This window comes from Ailuropoda melanoleuca, chromosome 13 (assembly GCF_002007445.2).
Source record: "Ailuropoda melanoleuca isolate Jingjing chromosome 13, ASM200744v2, whole genome shotgun sequence".
In the NCBI taxonomy this organism is placed as follows: domain Eukaryota; kingdom Metazoa; phylum Chordata; class Mammalia; order Carnivora; family Ursidae; genus Ailuropoda; species Ailuropoda melanoleuca.
This window is the reverse complement of record NC_048230.1, coordinates 42,629,054-42,651,245: the sequence shown is the minus strand read 5'-3', so window position 1 is coordinate 42,651,245 and position 22,192 is coordinate 42,629,054. Positions and strand designations below refer to the sequence as shown.

Sequence of the window (22,192 nt, the reverse complement as noted above, 5' to 3'; positions counted from 1 at the left end):
TCCCCGGCCGCGTCGGGAAAGCCGGGGGGCCGCGCGGAGGCGGCGGCGGCGGGGGCGCCGAGCTCTGCTGCAGCGGGGACCGCGCGCGGGGCCTTGGGGGAGACGGGCCACCCGCTCGGTGGGGCTGGCGAGGGAGGCCCCGGAGCTCCGGCCCGGGGAGGGGGCTGGGGCCCGACTTTTGCGATCTGCTGGGCTGCGCAGGAAGCTCGGGCTGGTGAGGGGGGCAGAAAGCCAAGCGACTCTGAGCCCCCAAATGCCCAGGACGCTCCACGGGAGGTGCGCGCAGAGCCTCAGCTGCCGCCTGCCTGCCTGCCTGCCTGCCTGCTGTGGTGTGCAGGGCGGGGGTCCTGCGATCCCACCCAATGCGGAATCAGTGCGGTCCCAGGCCTGCACTGGGGGTGGAGGGGGGACTTCCTCGCCTCCCCCAAGCCCCTTGGTCTCTCTCGGGGCTGCGGTTCCCAGTGCCAGCCCAGCCAGAGCCTGCTGGGGGCTGCAGTACCCTCCCTCACCGCCCCCCCTCGCCGCCCACACCTCAGGGCGCCTCCTCCCTCCCAGCACTCTGGGGCTGCCTCCTTTATCTTTAGCACCCCGAACCTCTGCCTGGGCCTGCAGGGGTGGGGGCAGCTGCTTGCTTGGAGAGGCCTGGGGCTCGAAGGGGGAAGACCATGAGGCCTGGAGATCTTCAGGCTGACTGTCCCGGGGCCTGCACACCCCAGCGGGAGGGCTCCCTTAGGACTGGATCTGCACCTGGGGCTGGGTGTGGAGGTGGGAGGCAGAAGGTAGAGGGGATCACGCACAGCTGATGGTCAGGGTCAGGCCAGGCCTGGGGGTCTAAGTGAACACGTATCTCTACCACCTCTCCCACGTAGGCATCTGAAAGCGTGTTTCTTGGAGATGATGACAGGCTCCAGGTGGGGCTGGGCCTTTGGATGGTGGGTTCTTTTCTTTTTGTGCCCCTTGGGCTCTCCAGGGAGCCGAGAAAGAAGGGGCCATTGCAGGTATCTCAGGAGGAGCTGTGGACAGCTCAGGCACGGATGGGGCCCTCAGAGCCGAGCTGGGTCAGCCAGTCCCTGGGCTGCTGGGCACTCAGGTCAGCCCCTACCAAGGATCCGCACAGCGGGTGTTGCCGAACAGGTCAGCAGCTGCAGAGGAGGGCAAGGGGGACTGCCCGATGGTGAGACGCAAAGAGCCGCCAAAGTGGCCTGTGATCCCAGACCTTGGCCCTTGCTCCCACCCTCCCAGGACCACCTGTGACATCTGGGCACCCCTGGGCACAGCTCAGTGGCAACAAGAGCTGCTGAGGAGGCCCCGTGCCCCCAGGCAGGCAGGTATCCAAGCCCAAGCCGTGGCTGACTCCCCAAATTCCCCATCGCCATTTGAGTTGCAGATGGTCAGGGTGGACGTGGGAGGTCAGCCTTCCAGAGCATCCCGAATTTCCATGAGTGCAACAATCACTTGGGGACCTCTGGGGTGGGGCCCAGGAATCTGCATTTCTGAAGCTCAGGGTGAAGGCACTGAGCAGACCACTCACGTAGAGAGCATCTGCCCCACCCCCCATGGCCACACATAGGAATGCCCCGGGGCTGCCAGACCCTGGGAGACCCCAGCTCCAGGCGGACAGTGGGATTGGAAATTAATCCATGGCTTACTGGCTGTGTTAGGCAAGTCAGTTCACCTCTCTGAACCTCAGGGTCTAACCCTGAGAAGGAGGATGAAAGCGTCCCGTCCTCTCAGGCTGAACGGGGGTTGAGTTAAGATGAAGTATGGCAAGTCTGACAACCGCCGGATGTTGGCACGGCCTTGATGGCGTCAGACCTGTGCTGGTAGTTGGGGTGAATGTACCCACGCGACCCGTGAGGAAGGCACGCCGATCCTGCCAGGGCTGGGTGAACGCATCCCCAACTGGTGGTGTTTGGAGCTTTCTGTAGGGGCAGCGGTAAGGCAAGAAGGTGCCGATGAGCCATAGCCATGCCGGGTGGGTGTCAGCCACGGGCAGAATCGTCTCTGGGAAAACCAGAGCGTGCCCATTGGGCCAGGCTCCGACGTACCCTGTTTCCTACAAAGCGGTCCACAGCGGGTGGCCGTGTGTCCCCGAGGGCCAGGAAAGATCTTGGACGCAGCCATTTCCTGGCTGTCCGTAGGGACACGTGCTTCTAGGAGCACATGCAGCTCTGGTGATCCAGGGTCAGTACGAAACAAATAATGACGGGTCGTTGGAGACCCTGCTTGTCCCCAACCATCTCTGGAGTGAGACAGAGCCTCCTGTGTCCCCTGGAAGTGGAGGCCACGTGAGGAGGGGGCCCCGGGCGGCCCCCGGTCAGTTATCCAGGATCAGAGCTCGCCTTCCCCGCAGCCCCTCCGAGGAGTCTCAGGTCTGCACGAGTGAGCCGCGGTGCTGTCTGTTCAGTCTCAGCAGCACGCCCGAGCGCAGGAGCGGGAGCGAATACGGGAAATCAAGCAAGACAAGAGACGTGGTTTGCGGCACATTGAGATGCAGCATTTAAACAGGCGAGCGTTGGAACATACAGTCTTTCAAACTTGAAATTAGAAGGTAAAACCCCAACCAACAGAATGCCAGCTCTGTGAACGCAGCTGCAGAGCACGGAGCCTTTTCCTGCTGCATGGGCTGGACCCCACGTGTGCGGACACCGGGCTGTGTGCCCTCCGAGACCCAGCAGCTCTAATTCACCAGAGATGCTCGTCGTCAGGCGTCCGTCCTCGCAGCGTCTGAGCGGCACTCATATTGGTCAGAGTCCCAGCTGTCCGCTGGGCAGCTTCAGGTCACCCGACACCAGGAGACATCAGCTGCGGTTTGGTTTCTGGCATTTTGAGAGCTTACCCGAGGGGCCCCAGGCAACCTCACTTTCCCCACCTGCCCAGCCCACCGCTTGAGCCCATGTAGGGCTCCCTGTGAGCACCTTGGTGCCCCACAGGGCAGCCCAGAGCTCTGGTGCCCCCACATCTGGCCTCTCCTAGGGATCCTGGGGTGGGACACAGGAAGACTGTCGACCGTGGTGCATTACGGCCAGCCCAGCAAGGGGTGAGGTCGATACTGGTTACCTTTCAGAGCAAGAAAGAGCTCGTCTGGAAATCTGGAAGATCAGCAAGCCTCCCTGTGAGGCCCTTGTCTGGGCCCCAGGAGAAGACAGTTGTAGGGACCAGCAGGGAAAACCCCGGTGCCACAAAATGGGATCTGGTAGCAGTTACGACTGGCTGTTAAGCTGCAGTGTCCTGTAGAGGAATCTTATCACCACATCCGATCGCAAAGCCGGGAAATCACTCTGGGGGAGAGATACAAGGGCGTTAAGTTTTGTAAGAAGGAGTGTCTGGTGATGGAGGGGAGGGCCAGGGCTGGCCGGAGGCTGGCTGGCTGGTTGGAGGGAGAGCGGGCCCTGGAGACTGAGCGCTGGGACCTTCCTGAGGGCTGTGTTCTGAGCACAATTGATCTCTTCCTTCTGCTCTTAATCGAGATGCAATCACAGATAGCCTTGCTTGCCCTCAAAAACACTGGGGACCACCGGAAGTTTCCATGGAGGATGTGAGTCTCCACCCAGATGCCAGCGTGAGCCCAGTGGTTTCTTGGAGTTGCTGACAGCAGGAAGCGGACTGTGGAACCCAAAGGCTTCTGGGGAGGCAGGGAATTCTAGGGTCTATTTGAGATTCATTAGGAACCTCTTCTATTACTAATAATCGTTTTTTGGGGGGTACCAACACTGCTAATGGCAGGAAGTTTTAGTGGGATTAAGCACCATAGCAAAGGTGCCACAGCCTCTCAGGCCGTCTGAGTACGCCTGGGCTCTTGTCTGTTCCCTGGGCTGTTGACCCGTCACCTTGGTGTGACTCCAGGAACCCCGCCTGAGACACGCTTGCTCCTGGTGACATCACGTGCCTGCGGGTACACCCCGGCCAGCGGGACGGCCAGGCACAGAACGGAAGCTTGTTTGCATCTTTGGACGGACGTGCTATTAAGTCTGGGCCGTTGGTGTCGTCGGTTGCTGCAGTTATTTCTGTGGGTTCCTACCCGGTTTGCTCTCTGGCGGCTCACGTTTGCTGCAGAATTTGCTGAGTATGCATGCACATTCACGGTTAAGGAAACTGAGGCCCATAGAGGTTAGGTGATGCGCCGACTCATAAAGCCACCGACAAGCAGAGCCCGGCCCGCACCCCAGGATCAAGGCTCAGGTGTGTGTCGTGCTGGCGGGTCTCGGGGCCCCAGGAGGTTCTGCCCTCGCCCGCCTCCCAGCCACGTGCAAAGCAGCAGGGTCTCGACTGGAGCCTTTGTGGGGCATGAGCTCTCATCTTGCCTGTGGATTTTATAGCCAGCGGCGTTCTGGAGGTTTCTTTTGGGTTGGGGAGAGTGGAAGTGGCCTGCTCTGTTGAATCTCGTCCTGCGGGGTGAGTGGGTTTCCCTGACGCGCGTGAACAGGGAGCTTGGTGTGCCGGCCGGGAGATGGGCAGGGCAAGGAGTGATGGCCGGAGGGAGACCCAGCCTGGGCCCCAGGTCGAAGGCCGCTCCGTGGCGATTGGCAGGATGCTCCATGTTCAGACCCAGCTGAGCAGGAAGTGAAGTCTGTGCAGAGGGCCTGGGACCGCCAGCTGCCCCAGGAGGCATCTTCCGAGCCTGGGCCAGTGCGTCATAATATGGACAGACCTGTGTGTCTCGGAGCCTGGAGGGGCTGGGAGTGGCCGGGTCAGTCATGTCCTTGAAGTGGGTCGGGAGTGGCTGACTCTTCTCAGGACAGCGTTTGTAGGGTTTTCCAATTCCATTAAGGAGGCCTGGGTCTGTTTCCCATAGTTACGGTTTACGACTGTGGTTCGAGTGACATGCCCGTTTCCAGGAATCACAAGTGAAGGGTTGGCTTGGCCATTATCTTCCCTGCCTCCAGTGACCCCCAGTGAGTCTGAGAAGGGAAGCCACCTGTACTGAGGCTCTGGGTGCTTCCTGAGTACAGAGAAGCCGCGTCCTGACCCCCCCACGGGAGGACCCCTGTGTGGGTTCCCCCCGCCATCTGGCCGGCAGGGCCGGAGAAGCAGGCACGGTGGTATGTGGGGCTCGGCCGCCAGCGGTTGGCATGTGGGGAGGTCAGCGGAGGGCAGGGAAGGACACTGCAGCAGGGCAGACTCTGCCTGCGGCCTGTCCCTTCCCCCAGCACGGCCCCAAGCCTGTGCCCACCGCACCGGCCGACCAATGCGGGGCCACACAGCTCAGGGCTCACACGTGGCTGTCATCCTTGGAGGAGGTGAGGCGGAGGTCCCAGTACAAGTGTTCTCAGTCTCCTGTCTGGTCCTGGGGACAGCTGCCTGACAGTGGCTCGGAGTAGAATGTGGGCTTCCAGGGAGAGAGCGGGAGCCAGCAGCCCTCAGGCCAGCTCTGGGGTGGTGTCCGCGACCCCTGCCACCTAACTCAGGCCTGGAGCCAAAGGCAGTGGTCTTGTGGGCTGGGCCCAAAGCTCTTGGCGGTATGGGACCAAGGGACCCTCGGGGGGTGCCAGGGGTGGATTCTAACCCAGGCCGTGAGAAGCACCAGCTGCAGAAGGGTCTCCCTTACTCCCCGAGGCAGGGCTGGCTAGCCACCCCAGACCTCTGGGGTCCTGGTGAGGCTGCCCATGGCTGTCCCCTGCTGCTCTTGGCCTCTTTCCTCCTAGCGTCTCTCTCTGTGCTTCCTGACTGGTCTCCAGCCTTTGTCTTCCGCCCTCATGTCTGTTCTCACATCCAGAATTTTCCATGCTTCTAAGCCTCTCTGCCTTCCTCCCTCCTGGCCTACTTTCTCTCCTTTCCCGTATTCATTTTCCCTCTGCTTCTTCCCTTCACCCTCTCTTTCTCCTAGGGGATTCCAGCCCTCCTCCTCCCCTGAACTCTGGCCTGCCCATGCAACCCCCTGCAGCCCCTCCACGGCCTGCCAACCCATGGACAGATGGTTACGTGGTTCCGTCGGGGGCTGCTCAGCCTGGAGCAGGACTGTGTGCCCAGACTTGCGTGCCGCCGGTGCAGCAGGTCCATGGTGTCTGGGCCCCTGGGGAGAGCCAGCCCAGTTCTGGAAGGAGACCTGCTGGGGCTGGGGCGGCAGCTGGAGGCTTGGGCTGGTCAGCTTGGGCTGCCGCAGGCCCTGCTCATGGGAGCCTTGAGGAGGCTCTGGTGCCAGCTGGGCCCGGCCCACCTGCGGCAGCCCCGAGAGGCCGTGGAAGCAAGTCCTGGCCTCCTTCAGGCCAGGAGCTCCAAGGGGTCGCCAAACTCTTTGTACGTCTCGGGTCTCTGAGCCGCTCAGAGAGTTGACAGAGGAGGGGGAGGTCAGTGTCCCCAGAGCGTCCATGAATTATTCATGGAAGGGCTGTTTGTACCGGGCACTGTGGTAAGCCCCAGGTTGCCGGGGTCCTGTGCCTCCTGGGGCCATAGGCTCAACTCAATCACAGTGAATTAGTTCCAGGAGCGGTGAGCGCATCTCTTCCCGCCGTGGCCATGAGGGTGTTTGCGGAGCCCCCCACGGGGTCAGAGAGGGAGCCAGCCCATGTTTTCCCTCCAGAGCGCTTTGGGGGCTGCAGGGGCTCCTGCATGCTCCCCCCAGCCCACGCCTGTCCCGTCACCAATTCAGACGTGGTGTCCACATCCCAGGCACCCGAGTAGGCAGCTTCCATGTGTCGGGCACGGGAGTGTCAGTGGGACTGCAGTGCCGTGCGGGCTCGTGTGTGTGTGTGTGTGTGTGTGTGTGTGTGCATGCACACGTGTGTTGAGAAGGCAGAGGAAAGCCACCATGACCTCGAAGACATGGCCCCAGCCCCCTGGAAACCTAGCACCCAGTGTTCGGGGATGTTCTGGGGTGGGGGAGCCCCTCGTGCCTCCACCTCCGCTCGGGGCCTCCTGGCCTGGGGAGGGGCCCTGTTCACCCATTCCAGCACGTTGCTCCTTCCCCTGTTCTCTTGCTGGAGATGAGCAGATTGGGAATTCAGAAGGGATCTGACCAAGCAGGTTAGTGGACCAAGGAAACAAGCAAGAGACATAAAGGTCTCGGGCCCGTGAGCTGGTGGGGCACCCTGACGGTGATTCTGGGCTCGGGGTCACAGAGACGTCACTGATACCACGGCCCTCCCTCTGGTTCAGCGGCTGCACGTGGTGAGTGCCGAGCTCAGTAAGGGTGTGGGGAGGGGACATCCCATGATGACGCACGCAGAAACCGTCCCAGGAGCAGGGGAGCGAAGGGGGAACTCACTGACATCTCCAGCTGCGCGGGGAGGCGCAGGGGTGAAGCCCGGATTAAAAATCAGGAAGGGTCGAGTTTTGGTCGCAGCGTTGCCCAAGCTGCCGTCCTCCTCCTGGGCGTCAGCTCCTCATGGGAGGGACCAGTCAGGGCTGCCCAAACCTGGACGTGGGGCTGGAGACGGGGAGCCTGTGCACAGAGATTCGCTCCCTTATCAGCCAAGAAGGCGTGTCTGTGAGCAGCTGAACGGGTGGGTCAGCTGAAGGCCTCCCCCACTCAGCCAGGATCTGGAGAGTCTGACCATTTTTGAAGGCCAGGAGCTGGGCACATCAGGGAGAACAGACCCTCTGTGCCTGGACAGGACCAGAGAGTGGAAAGGGGAGGTGGCTTTAAAGGAAACCGCGAAGGGCAATTCCAACTATAATCTCCCAACTTTAGCATTGGTTGTTATAGGAGGTGGTAAGTTCCCTGTCACCAGAGGAATTCAACAGAAGCTGGCTGATGCACTGTCTCAGAGGCTCCAGAGCGATGCTCTCCAGTACAAATGTAGTGCCAGCCCGTAGGAAAGCTGACGTTTTCTAGTAGCCACTTGGAAGAAGTGAAAAGAAGCAGGAGGAGGGGAGTTTCAGTATTGTGTCGTACTTGACCCAGTATGTCCCAGATATACCCCAGCATGGGATCGGTGTAAGTTCCTAGCGAGATGGTTTGCAGTTTTGTTTCTGTACTGAGTCTTTGAAGTCTGGTACGCGTGGGCACATACCTGTTCGGACCAGCCACACGTCTAAGGCTCTGCCCATGCGGGTGGTGGTTACCCTGCTGGGCAGAGCTAGGACATTTCCATCATTGCAGAAAGTTCCGTCGGATAACATAGAGCTCAGTAGGTCTCGCTACTCCAAGTCTGGTCTTTGGACCAGCAGCCCAGGCAGCCAGCTAGAAATGCAGACCCACTTCCATCAGAATCAGCATGGAACGGAGGGTCTAGGGGAGTCGCACTGCTCTGGAACTCCGTATCTTTCAGGCAGCGTGGACGGGGTGGCCCTGTGATCCCTCCTGTGACTGCAGGTCTGAGCCCCATCACATCCTCCAGACTGTGCCAACACCAGCCTGTATCCGGTCTGCGTCCCTGACAAAGTCTCCACCTGCCCGTGGCAGAGTCAGAAAGCTAAGACTCTGAATGGAGGAATGTTTTCCATAAGCATAAATCTGTTTTTGTGCATAAAATGCCCATTTGAGTTCAGTTACGATGATACCTGCTGTTCTTTTTTTTTTTTTTTGGATGTCGTTATTTGGTAAAATAAAATGTTAGCAATTAGAATAAATCTCCCCCATTCTCCCTTTTTAAAAAATACACTTTACTAAGTAGTCCTCTTCAGAAGTCTGGAAACCGGCGATCTACAGCAGAGACCATTGGGCCAGATCCATCCCACTGTCTGTTTTTATAAGAAAGTTTTGTTGGCACACAGCCACGCGCCTTTTTTACACGCCGTCTGCGGTGAACATGCAGCGGCCGCGTTCCACGGTGACAGCACAGACCATATGGCCCGCAAAGCTCAAAATATTTGCTGAAAAAGTTTGCAGCTTTACAGGAAAATTTTGCCAACCTCTGACCCGGAACAGTGCCATCCATGGAAGTATAATGGCGGCCACATGGGGGGCTGAGTGTTCTAGAAGCTCCATTTACCAAAGTGCCAAGAAACAGATGAAATTCATTTTAATGATCTCTTTCATTTCACCCAGCCCAGAATACGTTCACTGCAACATCTCAGCAATCTAAACGTGACCAGGTATCCGGCATCTTTTTTCACGACGAATCTTTGAGATCCACTCCATATTTTTCACTCGTGGCCCATTGCACATCAGACCAGCCACATTTCAGATGCTTGGCAGCCACATGTGGCCGGTGGCTGCTGCCGTGGGCAGTGCCAGTCTGCAAGGTTCCAGCGGGGCATCGGCAGAGGCGGCTCAGAGCAGCTGGGCTCTGCCGTGGGCGTCCGTGGTGAATCCAGACCAACCCAAAGGGAGGCAGTAGTGTGTACGGGAGAGACACGGAGCAGGTTTAGGGCAGCTTCCTGGACGGCCTGGCACCTGGGCAATAAGGGGGAGGGTGACGGTAGGAGTGTGTTGGGGTCTTGGCTGAGAAGTTTGGACTTTTCTCCATAGGCAGTAGGGAAGTATGGAAAGCCTTGAGCAGGGTGGTGATGTGATCAGGTCTATGGGTAACTAAGGAAGGTTAGTCTGGGATGGGAAAGGAGACTGCAGGCCGGAACGAGAAAGAGTGGGGCCTGACCCAGGGCCAGGCAGTGGGGATGGGGGGTATGATGGGCTGAATAAGGAAGATTGTGCCCGTGGGCCATGGAGAAGAGGGTCCCTGTGGAATTGGTGGTTCCTGGCTTGAGGTTGGTGCTGATGCATGGCGGGTGGGCTGTTCCAGCGGAGGCCCTGACCCTGGCCTTATGCACTCGGCCCTCGTGAGCCCCAGGCCCTGGCTCCCTGGTGGAGAAAGGCCTTCCTCCACTGTCCCAGGAGCCCTCCTGCCGGCGCCAGGCAGGGCCCCATGTCCCGGTGGAGGACCCCTGGGGCCTGCTCCCTCTCCTGGCCTCCTTTCCGGCCTGTTCAGCTGGACTGAAGAGAGTACCCCAGACAGATATGAATGTCCACTATACCCTTTTGGAAGCTTTACACCTTCACCTCTTGTTCTCACCCGACATCTGGTCTGAGCTGGGCTGCGGCCTGGGCGGCCCTCCTGAATCCTGGCCTCAGACGTGCTCAGCACTTCTCTGCCAGGTAGCTGGGGCCGCCAACAGCCTTGTTCCAGAGAAGCGACAGCCCCACGCCCGCGCCCCAGTCTCCCCAGACACCCGCAGACACCTGGCCAGGAATGTGCCTGGCAGGGCTCGAAGCCAGGTGACAGGTGGCCGCCTGTGAGAGCCTCCGGGGTGGAAGGTGACAGGAACAGGCGCATCCAAGGGGGGGCGAGAGGGTCGCGGGTGGAGCACAGCTGTGTGTCACCTGGGAAGGCCTTGCAGATGAGGGCGTGGGGCCTTGGGGGGGAACAGGCTGACGCGCCAGGGCCCCTGGAGCCAGGCCGGGGCTGTGCCTGCCTACCAGGCGGGAGGATGCGTGGTCCTCGCCACGCAGCTCCAGCCTCCTGGCCCTTGTCCTTGTCGTGCCTTCCCATGGGAGTGCCAGCCCCAGACACCTGCCCGCCGTGCTTTCTCGTTTCCTTCAAGACTTTGCTCTCTCTCATGAGACCTTTCTGGACTGTACTGAGCCAGCCTTCCCACATCTCCGCCTTGCTCCCTCTCTGTCTCTTCACCTTCCCTCGCTATACTTTTTCATAGCATTTACGGATATCTGACACATTTGGTGTTTTACTGGTTTATTTGCTTGCCTCTCTATAAGCGGAAGGACTTTGTCTCTTCTGTTCACTGCTGGTTCCCCAGCACCTAGAACAGTGCCTGGCACACGGCAGATACTCAGTAAATCCCCTGATAGAGACCCCGCATTCCCTCTGGTCGCCGCCCTGCAGAGCGAGTGGTCTGCCCTGTCCAACCAGCCAGGCGCCCGCTCCGTGCCCGGCCACGTGCACAGCCAGCAGGGGAGTGGCTGAGTGGCCACAGGTGATGGACAAGGGAAGGGGTCTTCCCTCACAGCCCCTGGGGTTTCTGAGGCTCGAGGGGCAGGAATGTTCTAGACGCGAGCAAGCTCGGTTCATCTCCACCACCCACCGTTTCTCCTGTCTGTGGTCCCTTCAGGTCATGAAATACACCGTTAGGAAGCCTCCAGTCCCATGGGTCTAGTACACTCACAAAGTTTTGTGACTGTCACTAGCGTCCAGTCCCAGAACATGCTCGTCCCGTAGACAGTAAGCAGCCGCTCCTCCACACCTGCCCCCGGCCCCTGGCCAACCACCAGTCTGCTGTTCTGGGCGTTGCACGTTAACAGAGTCACCTACTACGGGGCCTTCGTGTCTGGGCTCTGCGGGGGTGGGGGGGAGGTGCGGCTGCAGCAGGAGGCAGTGGGCTCTGCCCTCGGGGGCTCACAGACCGGGGAGACCGCGGATTTCGGGGCGCTGGGCTGGTGTGACCTGAGCCACCCTCAGCTGGCCTCTAGAGGGGGCCTCACCGGAAGGGTTCACCCTGTACAGGGTAGGTGGGTGCGTGGGCTTGGGATGAAGACGAGGAGCCCCTGCACAGCCAGGGGGCGGGACCCTTAACTTTCCCAGTTTGGTCTCCTTATTGCTACTCTGGTATCTCAGTCCGAGCCTTGGCCTTGCCTAGGGTGCACGGAAAGAAGTCTTCTGGCTTCTTCTGATGAGGCCCAGACAACGGATGTCTGTTGCGTGGGTGTCTGGGCCTGAGCAGACGTGCGTGCGCGGCCCCTGAGCCAGGAGGGCCAGCTGGCCACTCCTCCAGCCCTCGTGCAGAGCCCAGCTCCTCGGGCCCACACCCCCGGCAGACTTCCGCAGCCCCAGCGCCGTGCGGCGGGCCCTTTGCTACGGTGGGGCAGCGGCCTCAGACGGCCGTTTTGGAGGTGTCCAGGGCGCAGCAGGCAGCCTGGCAGGAGCGCATGCTTGTTTAATGTGGTGGTTTCAGGTGGGGGGCCCCTGTGTACATATGGCTGCAGGTCTGAATCAGCCGTGGCATGGCAAAGGATTGGGGACGGAGGAGAGTGCAGAGTGAGTGGCTGTCCAGGCTGGCTCGTCGGCCCCCATGTGTGCACCGTGGCCCGGGTGGGTGCCAGGACAGGGCAAGCGGAGGACGATCCAGCAAGCAGCCTTCATTCCTACATAGGCCGGCAGAGGAGGCCGTGGGCTGTCCCTTGCCCGTCCACCCTCTCTGTCCCTGTCCCCAGAGCCTCCTGCAGAGCCCTCAGTTGTCCGGAAGCCAGGCCTCCCTGAGCACACCTGGCCTCCACCCTCCCTGTCCAGTGCCCGCTCGTGGTGGGCAAGTGAAGCAGGGTGTAGGGGAGCAAGCAGGCTGGGCCTGCTGGTCACTGGCTCGATGACCCTGGCTCTTTGCTGTCCTGCTCTGTTCCGTCCTGGGTCCACGGGATATCTGTGCCTCCTTCCGTGGCATCCAGTGGGGGGATTGTGGCAGAGCGCTGCCCAAGGGGCCAGTCCCAGGCTGGGGCTGGGGTCAGCCCTGATGGACGCTGGCTTCCTTAAAGCAGCAGATATGTTAAATCCAGGAACAGGAGTTGCCGAAATAAGGTCACAAAATGTGTAGTTTATCTTAAAGATTTCCATTTAGCAAATTAACAATTTAGCCTCATGCTTGAGCAAATGCAGTGTAATTGTGCTGTTCACAAGTTGATGATGGGATTTATTCTGATTCAGAATTGAAAGTGTACATGGGAGGCCTGACCAAACACTCCTCACCCTGTGCTGCTTGCCAGTGGACCCAGTGGGTGTCAGGACACCCCAGGAGTTGGGGGTCAGAGTGGAGAGTGCCCCTTGGGCACGATGTCACAGGGAGCTTGTGAGTCCAGAGCCCCAGGACACCTGAGTCTCTCATGGCGGCTCTGCTCTTTTCCAGCCCCCATCAATACGGTGCTGACCCCTAGCTGTCTACCCCCCACCCAGCGCTGTGGCTTGCATCCAACCAGGGACTCCCACCCTCTTCAGCAGGAGAGCTGGTATCTGTGCATCTTCTCCCTCCCCCCTCCTTGGAAATTGCTAGAACCTTGCAGGCTCCGTGCTGCCCCTGGGCAGGGGACTAGAAGAGACCCTGAGAGGATCCAACAGCCAGGAGAGGCAACTTCCCGAGGCCCCCCTGGCTGCTCCAGCTATGCTTTGGCTGCAGATTGGCCAGGACCCTGGGTGGGGCTGAGAGAATCTCGAGCCAGAAATCCAGGCAGGGGGTGGCACAAGTGCACAAGGGAAACCGAGGCCACCAGGGGACTCTGCCTCTGGGCTTGCAGGCAGACCTGCCCCGGTCCATTTGCAGGCCTAGGGTGGGGAGTGAGGCTGCCAGCACAGGATGGAGTGGGAGGTCCAAAGACTCCGGCTTAGGGGCCTGGTGTCCTTGTCTGTGCAGTGGGGCTCGGGCCGTGCGTCCCTCCCAGACCGGCGTGCACAGTGCGGTGCTGGGACACGCACACCCTTCCGGATCAGCGCCACCTTGGAGGGGCCCTGATGGAGACACCAGAGGGCCAGTGCAGGAGGATTTCCCCAGCCTCGTGCCTACCTTGGCACAGCCCCGGGCAAAGGTGATCAGCCCATTTAACAGAAAAGAAAAACTGAGGCACAGAGAGACTAAAAAGATGGGGGTGGCTCTGGCCCTGGGGCACCGCCCGCAGAGCGCCCTGCGCCCCCCAGGCTTCGCACCCCGCTCCGCGCCCCCAGGCTCGGCTCGCTTGGTTTCCACTTGGTCACTGTTTTGAGGGTGCTCCTCCCAGAGGGCAGGCCCCCCAGCATCTGCCCCTCACTGTCTTGGAGAAGCGTTTTGGAGCCTAACTTAGGTGCCATGACATTCGCCCACTGTAAGTTGTACCACGCGATGACTTTTAATAACGTGTCGTTGTACGGCCAACCACAACCAGAACTTTCTTCACCCGAGAAGCTCCTTGGGGACTTCCCTTTGTTCTGGTTCTCCCACCACACCTGGCTTCGACGCAGTCCTGGCAGGCAGGGTGCGTAGGCCTCCCTCCACTCCGCTGCCCCCGATCGGGTGCACACTCTCAGTGCTGCCTGTCCGGCGTCCCTGTCCCCAAAGCCGAACCCTCGCTTAGGATCCTTCTGAAGCACGCCCCTCCACAGATCAGCTCTCCCTGGGTGGCTCGAGGACTCCCTTCATCTGTGGCTCAGAGCTAAGCCGACTTAATTCTTTTGATCTTGGTTCAGAAATCAGCCCCTCCAGCCATTCCGCTGCCGCTTGGCTGGGTCTGCAGCCCTGGGCTGTCAGCCCCTCCTAGCGGGCTCCCCTGACATCTGCCCTAGCCTCTGTCCTGAGTGCTGTCCCCACCGTGGGCCTGCTGGGCACCCTCCTCCCTGGGGCTGTGCTGGGATGGGAGCCCTCGGCAGTGCAGGATGGCGGACCCATCCCTGAAGGCTAGGTGGAGCTGGGTCTCCTGTGTCTTTTCTGGGGTCAGGGCTTGGCAGCCCCCGGGCCCTGCTAGGAGTCAGACGGGACAGCCAGGGACAGGGGCAGGAGAGGCAAAGCCAGATGGGTCCCCATCACAGCTCTGGGGGTGCCGGGGACAGAGCCCTGCAACGTTCATTCACCTCCCTGGGACTCCGTAAACCCAGGGCCTGGGGGTCACTCTTCCTTCCCCGCCAGGGAGGCATGTGTCAGGCCCCCACACCAGGACTCAGCCGTAACAACCATCTGACCCCACCTGCGTTGTGGGAACCCGCAGAACTGGGGAGAGGGGGCATACCCTGGTGCAAAGCGTGAAGTCAAACCAGAGGGCAGGGTCCGACAGCATCCCGGCCGATGCCCCAAGGAGCCAGCAGTTAGGACGGCAATGGCAACAGGGTGTCAGTCCCTCCCATCACACCTGGGCCATGGCCTCTATGGAGGAATCCGTGCCTCGGAGGCTCTGCTTTGGTGAGCCCCCTACCATCTGCCCCCCCGAGAGGGAGGGGACCCCACCGTGGCCTCCCCCTTCCAGGCTTCCCTGACTCAGTCTGAAATGAGAACCGAAGGAAATGAGGAGCCGGCAGTCCATTTGCGAGCTGCATTGTGTTGGGGGCGCTTAATTAGACCTAATTAGACTAATTAACTTTCAAATGAGAAACTTGGAGTTTTTTCTCCTCTCTCCATCGCTCTCTCTTTGTTCCCCTTTTGGAAAATGAAACAAGGATAAATATTTGAATGGCTCGCTGCAGCCTGGGAGTGGGGACCGGCCCAGAGGGCAGGGGTGTGGGCGGGGGTGCCGCCCCTGCCGCCCCCTCCCGCGTGCTCAGTCCGCTGCCCTTTGCTCTCCCCCCCCCCCGGAAGACCAGGGTGTGGCCCGGTCTCTCCTTAGCGGGTGATGCTCCAGTTATTCCTGGCGCTGGGAGTGGGAGAGGAAGAAGATGCTGGGTCCCATGGGGGACACTGGTGCAGGGAGAAGAGGGACAGGACGACTCAGGGCGTGCCCGGCCCCCCCTCCAGCCCAGCTACTCCAAACCCCCAGCCAGGTGAGGCTCAGAGAAGGGCCACCCAGGCCCACCCTTGTCCACAACCCGGAGAGCCTGCTGTCTTGGCCGTGTCCCCCGCCCTGCAGGCCACCAGTGGTGCCACTTTCCTTGGCAAAGGTGGCCATTCCCAGAGGCACACAGCGTTTATTCTGCAGTGCCTCCCCGCCGCTGGGAACAGAGACCCTCGCCCCCACGCTGAAGGGGAGGGGATCAGAGCAGGCGGAGGCTACCCTCGTCCTCCTTCCCCTGAGTGCAGCCCTGCAGCCTCTGGCTTCTCTCTGTAGGCAGGCAGCTGCGTCTGGGGGAACTTGAGTATTAGATGGGATAACCCCGGAATGTGTCCGGCCTGGGGCCGCACCTGGGGAGTCCTGATGTCGTGAGCTATCCTGTCTCCCCACAGCCCCCTAGATCTGGCTTCAGCATCCTGCCCCAGGGTCTCCCTACCTGCACCCCCTGCCCAGGGGGACCTGCCCAGCCCGCGGGTAACCTGAGCATCGCAGCGAAGCCCACCCCTCCAGAAGGCCTGGGACCTGCCGTCTTTCTGACCTTTCCCTCCCCAGAACCAGATGGGGAAGAATTCTGACATCCGCACCTCTGGGCTTCCTTACTGATTCCCCTCTGCCTCAGCCTCAGCCCCAGCCGCCACGGGGTCCTGGCCCCAAGGTGGGCCCTCCCAGCAGAGGGAAGGTGGGAGGGGCTTCTGCTGACACTCTCAAACCTGCTCAGGGCAGGGGCAGGTCCCACCCATGGTCCAAGCCCGCCCCCTCCCCCGCAGCCCAGCCTGTTTGCAGGGCTCAGCATCAGGAGCAGACTGGGGCGAAGGCTCCAAGCAGGCCTGGGCAGGGTGGGCTGCAGCAGGCTTGTCTGGACGCCATCTGGCCAGGAGCTGCCCAGAGCACCTGGGCACAGAGAAGCTGAATGCGGGGAGACTGGCACCGCATCTGCTGGCCCTGGTGGGGGCCTGGACAAAAGGGGGGACCCTGTCTGCACGGCTTTTGCGTCAGACAGGCGGGAAGCAGGCCGGCACATGCTGGCCATCAGGGGCCTTCTTCTGGGGCTTCCCGCCCCGGCAGCTCGGAACCCAGTGTGTGGGTGCAGGCGGGCCTGGGCCCCACGGCGGGGCTGGACGGGCCACCTTCATCTCTTTCAAGTCCTGCCCTCTGGCTCTCAAGCTCTGGGGACTTGGTGTCTTGGCTGGGTCTTCCCAGAGGATGTTCTCCTGGATGACAGCTCCCTGAAAACAGAGGGTCTGGCTCAGAGTCGGAAAGAGGGTGTGTGGGATGCCTCCAGGCCTCACCTCGCCCCTCCCAGAGGCACGCCCCAACCCAGAGGGTGGACTTGAACTCTTGTTTCTGATTCACGGTCTCCCCAGCGTTGGTGCTGACACCCCATCTTAACACCCCAGACACTCAGGGTCCCAGAAGGCTGAGCCAGGCGGCCCCTTTCCCCTAGAAAGACCCTAGGCCTGCTGCGTCAGGCAAGAGTTTGGTGCCAGGCTGTGCAACTCCGAGTTTCGCAGAGCCAGCTCCCGGACACCTCATCCCTGCGGTGCACCGGCTCTGAGCAGGGGCCGGCCGGGCCACAGGCAGGGGTGGTGCGGGGTGGGGCAGAGGCTGCCACCCGGTGGGCTGCACCAAAGGGGAAGGTTGCTTTTCTCTCCCCCAGCTGGAGCCTCTCCATGTGGGGGTGGGAGGTGTCATGGGGACGCCAAAATGTCAGTCCCCAGCTGTCACTCTCTCTTCCCCGGACAGCCCCCGCCCTGCCTGCACTTGATCCGAACGTCCCTGCAAGCTCTCTCGCACACACCTGGGTCCCCTTGGCAACTTCCTCCCCGCTCCAGGTGGCCCCAGGGGGTGCTGGAAACACTGGACTTTGAGAACCGCCAGATGCAGAAAGTGTGCTGTGGGGTTTTTCCATTCCCGCCATCTGCACTCTCCCTGCTCTCTGCTCCCCGCCTTCCTCCAGCTCCGCTCACATGCATTCTCCCTGGCCAGCAGCTCTCCGCCTGCCGGCCCGCCTGTCTGTCTGTCCCTTCCACCCCCTGCAGACCCCTGGCCTCTGCCCGCAACACCCCAGGGCTTTGTTAGCACAACTGAGTTCAAATGTCTGATTAGTCCTTAGGAGATCGAGGGGTCAATTTTCCACAGCTTCTTCCTCTCCATTTAACTAATTTAACTGCACGATTGTTACAAATTTCATTTTATTATAGCCCTGCTTCTCAGTCCAATTGAATTACTAAAATCTCATTTTCTCAGAAGTGCTGAATATGTAATCAGAGGAGAAATTATGCTCCCGTCTGCCTATTAGGACGGTTCATGCATGTGTGAGCCGTGTGACATGTGACGGCCACACGGATGGCCTGCGTGCGGTGGGCCTGGCCAGTGGCGGGGCTGGGCCTCACTGGGCAGGCGGAGGGCGAGTGTGGCCCGTGGCAGTGCCCCGAGGGGCGGAGCCTGCCCCCTGGCGTGCATGTGGCTAGAACCATGTGTGTGCAGGCAGCCGTGTGCTCGCAAGAGGGGAAACCACATTAACTCCCCGATTACAGATTAAGCAGTATCTGTGGGCCGTTGTAATTAAAGGCAAATTCAATTCCCTTCTAATGCCCCCATTATGCCGGGCTCCGCGAGGTGAGGCTGGGATTGCGCCGCTCGTCTAATGGGACCCGAGGTTACAGGGAGCGTGAGTGGGGCCAAGGTCTGTCCTCCTCCTCACTCCCACTTCTTAGCAGGGGCAGCTGGGGAGGAGGGCTGGGAGGTATTTTCTTTTCTTTTTTTTTTTTTAAAGAGAATTTTTTTTTTTTAAGATTTTATTTATTTATTCGACAGAGATAGAGACAGCCAGCGAGAGAGGGAACACAAGCAGGGGGAGTGGGAGAGGAAGAAGCAGGCTCACAGCAGAGGAGCCTGATGTGGGGCTTCGATCTCATAACGCCGGGATCACGCCCTGAGCCGAAGGCAGACGCTTAACCGCTGTGCCACCCAGGCGCCCCTGGGAGGTATTTTCTGATCTGCCTGGTCCCCAAATGTCTTCCCATCTTGGCCCTCGAAGGGCCCGCTGTGCTGGTGGCAGCCTGGTCAGCCTCGGGAGTCGTGGGTTTTGATTCCATGGCCGCTGGTCACCCTGTCTGAATGTGCCGGGGGGGTTGGGGGAGCACGGTGGAGTGCAAGGGGGGCGTTCTGACTGAAGCAGAAGCTGTGGGAACAGACCTCAGGCTTTGGGGAGAAAGCCCTCTGACCCCCACGTGCCCCAGAGGCGTGTTGTGCTGCAGAAGGACTCACGTCCCACGGGGGCAAGGTCACACCGGGCTCTGGAGCAGGCTGGTCTGCACAGATGAGACGAGATTGGGGTCCGTGCCAGAGCCACACCGTGTTCCCCGGGCTCTTTCCAGGTCTGCGGGGTTTGTTGGCAACAGAGGCGCTCCTTGGGGCTCCTAGGTGTCCCTCCCCGAACCTGACCCTGTCCTCTGGGCTCGGGAGTACCAACATCTGTCCATCTTGCCTCTGTGACTTAACTTCTACTTGCCCCCCTGTCTTTACCCTTCCTCTGCTCACTCCTACACATTCTTCAAGGCCCCAGTGGCGCCCCCTCCTGCAGGGAGCCCCCCTGAGTGCCCCAGGCCCTGTGACCCTGTGATAGCTGGGCTGTCTCGTCTTCCGCCACAACCTCAGATTATCTTCAGAAGGGCCTGTCTGAGCTCTACGCTGCTGGACGGCGAGGCCAGTGGATATTTAGGGCCTGGCCCAGGAGATGTTTTTTAGAAAGAGAGGACTAGGGAGGAGTGTGTCTCAGTTCCTTCTGTCCTGTCTGGTCTGTGGTCTCCCTTGTTCTCTGAGAGTTCTCCTGCCCAGAGGGGTGGCAGGTGGGACGGGGGCCTGGCTCCAGGCTGAGGGCACAAGCCAGAAGGAGAGCGCTCTGGCTGCTTCCCTTCACCCCAGGGACTGCCCAGACATCGCAGCTGGGGCCTTGGCCTTCCGGGACAGCAGGGACCCCACCCAGAGCACCCGAGGGCCTGTCCGCTCGGATCCCTACAGCCTGAGCCTGGGTGTCTACTCTGTGCTCACGTGCCCAGGCCTTTGCACCGAGTCGGGTGTCCCTCCGGTGTGTTGGGGAAGCTGGGGTCCATGGGGCCCCCGCCCCGCCTGGCGGTTGGGAGAGCACCCCGCGTGGCTCTTTCCTCCCAGCCGCTTTTCCTAATCCTTCCCTTCAGCTACCCGCCTCGGATCAGGGCAGAATTCCCCAGGGCCAGTGCTAGACGCCCACTTATCACTTAAGCGCAGCCCCTGGAAAGTCAGCCTGTGGGCTGCCCCCCTGGACTGGGTGGGTTCTCCCACTCCTTAGCAGCTCCAGGAGGTCCTGGGGGCTGTGCTGCAGTGGGGACCCTCATGTGGTCATGGAGGGGTTCTGGTCAGTTCTTCTCCTTAGGAATGGTGGCAGTGGTGACCCCTCCTGTGCCCTCTTCACCAGCTTGGGGTGTGTGTGGGCATGCACACGTGCGTGCTTGGGTGTGTGTGGGTGGGTAGATGTGGGGGCCTGTTGACCATCACTGTCCGGGGTGAGCGAGCCGCACCCCATCCATGCACTGATGCTCCGGGTCCTGGAGGGCAGGATGTGTCTCGTCCCGTAAGCTGGCTGGTCCACCGTTTTCTGGTTCTGCAGAGGACTCCAGGCAAGAAGCCCGCCATGGGGCAGTGCCGGGGGCCACGTGGAGGTGTTATGTCTACCCACAGGCACGGGTGAGCAGAACGTCGGCACTTCCCAGGGAGGCTCACCCAGCCCCCGGCACTTTGTCGTGATGACCGGCAGACTCCAGCACTGTCCACACCTCCCTCATTTCCTGGGTCTGGCTTCCTGTGGCCCCCTGGTGCCTGGGGCCAGGGGTCACATGGGAATCAGACCCGGCAGTCCAGTCCCCACACAGAAGCTCGGGCTGCTCTCCAGGGGGCTGTGCATGAGCTCCAGGCCCCCTCCTCTGAGAGGCTTGTCCTACCCTGGGTAGGGGAAGAGAGGGGTCCAGAGCCACTGCCTCCCCTCCCCAGCCGGTCCTGGCAGTCTTCCTAATGGGGGTGGGGATTAGGAGGAAGGAAGGGGAGGGAGGCAGGGCAGCTGGGCAGGGTGGAGAGGGACTCTCCCCTGGAGCTCAGCCCCAGGCGCCTGTCTTTGCCTCAAATAGCACAGCTCAGCTCTTTACCCCCCAGCGCATCCCATCCCCAGTATCCACGCTCCTAGGGCAAAGGGTGGGAGGGGTGCAGGGAGGGATCTCCGCCCCCTGCCCCGAGATGGGGGCACATGGAGGCCCAGGGAAGCACTCCAGTGCCCCCAACCCTGCTGTAAGCTGGGGCCATGGCCTGGCAGTTCTGGACTGCTGGCCCCTGCACGTGGTAAGTGTCCTGCGCCTCTGCCCGAGCCCCACGGAGGCCGGTCCCCGGATCCATGTCCTTCCCATCCCCTACCCCAGCCGCCACGTTTTCTCAGATGCAAATGAACATCAAACATGGTGAGGGATAGAGGGGCAGCCACAGTCCTGGGCTACAGCGGCACGGGTGCCCTGCCCTTTGCCTTGCTGCCAGTGGCATGGTGGTCAGGGCTGGTCACCCTCAGTCCACTCCAAGGGCCCACTTGTCTCGGTCACAGCTGGCTGAAGCTCTGTCCCCAGGGCACTGCCCAGTGTCCTGCAGTGAATGGAAGGGGCAGGGCCCCCTGTGCCAAGTTGACCCTGAGGCAGCTGGTCACCCTGCCCCACTGAACTGCACTGTCCCTACTCCTCTCCCCCCATAGCTCACCGCCCACTCTCCCTATCCTGTCCGCCCTCCCTGCAGCCAGCTAGCACCCGGCATTGCCGCCAGCCCTGTCCTCCCTCCCATCGTGCCCAAACCACATCCGATGGGTCCCAGAGTCTTGGGCTCTCTGCCGGCCCCATTGTGAGCATGTGTTGAGGGTCATGGGATGTCCAAGATGACAGAGCGCGTGGACACTGGGGGACATGTCCATGGCCATGTTAGAAGAAGTGTTGCTCTTGGCCTGGCCGGGCCCAGGGGCCTGGGGCTGGCAGGGAGGGTCCCAGGGGCCGTGTCCTGCCGCTTCCCTCCTGGGACCCTCTCTGACTGGGACACACAGCTCCTGCCACCACACCAGGGCCTGGCACACACACTGCCCAGCTTTTCTGACCTAGATGTGGCCAATTCCCTGGGTTCAGCTGAAACAAGGTTGATATTGTCCCGAAGGGGCAGTATCAAGACTAAAGGGAAAGCCAGGGGGAGGGCTCTGGGAGCTGCTGCTGGCCAGTTTCCAGGGCCCAGCCTTTCCCCGGGAGACAGATCGTCCAGGGATGTGGTGGGCTGGCCTGGGAGGGGTGTCAGGGCCAGGGAGCTAGGGTCCCCACGGGCCACTGCCATCCCACCTGCAGAGCTGGCGAGGAGGGAGTGCGCTGGCACACCCAGGTCGGCTGGCCGGTCTCTGCAACACTGGGCTTTGGCCCAAGTGCCACTCTGGCCGCCCGGCATAGCTGTCCAAGTCCTACACCCGGGCCTCCCGCCGCCCACCTGCTGCAGAGATGCCCCTCTTCCTCCTGTGTGGCCTCAGCTCAGAGGTCCCTTGTCATTCCCTGGCACCCAGACGTGAGAGCAGCAAGTACACAGCTGGTGCCCAAGCAGTGTCTCCAGGACTGAACCCTGTACTCCCCTTTCTGTCCCTTCCTTTGCCCCCGAAGGTCTTTTCTGCCCATGGACTCAGTACGCAGTTCAGTTCAGCGCCTCGTTAGCTGCAGCGCCTGGGAGCCGGGCTGCTCCCCCAGCGGTGACAAGGAGAGACCCCCACCCGTCCCACAGTCCTGTCCAGAAGGACGCACAGGGCTGGGTGCTATGTGGTTCCTTCTCCCC

At 61.0% G+C, this 22,192-nt stretch overlaps 1 protein-coding gene across 17 annotated transcripts in view; it reads left to right on the top strand.

Annotated features, from left to right (window-relative positions):
• Positions 1–22,192, top strand: part of RBFOX3 (RNA binding fox-1 homolog 3) — a 422,918-nt gene that overhangs the window by 343,553 nt on the left and 57,173 nt on the right. The window lies entirely within an intron of this gene.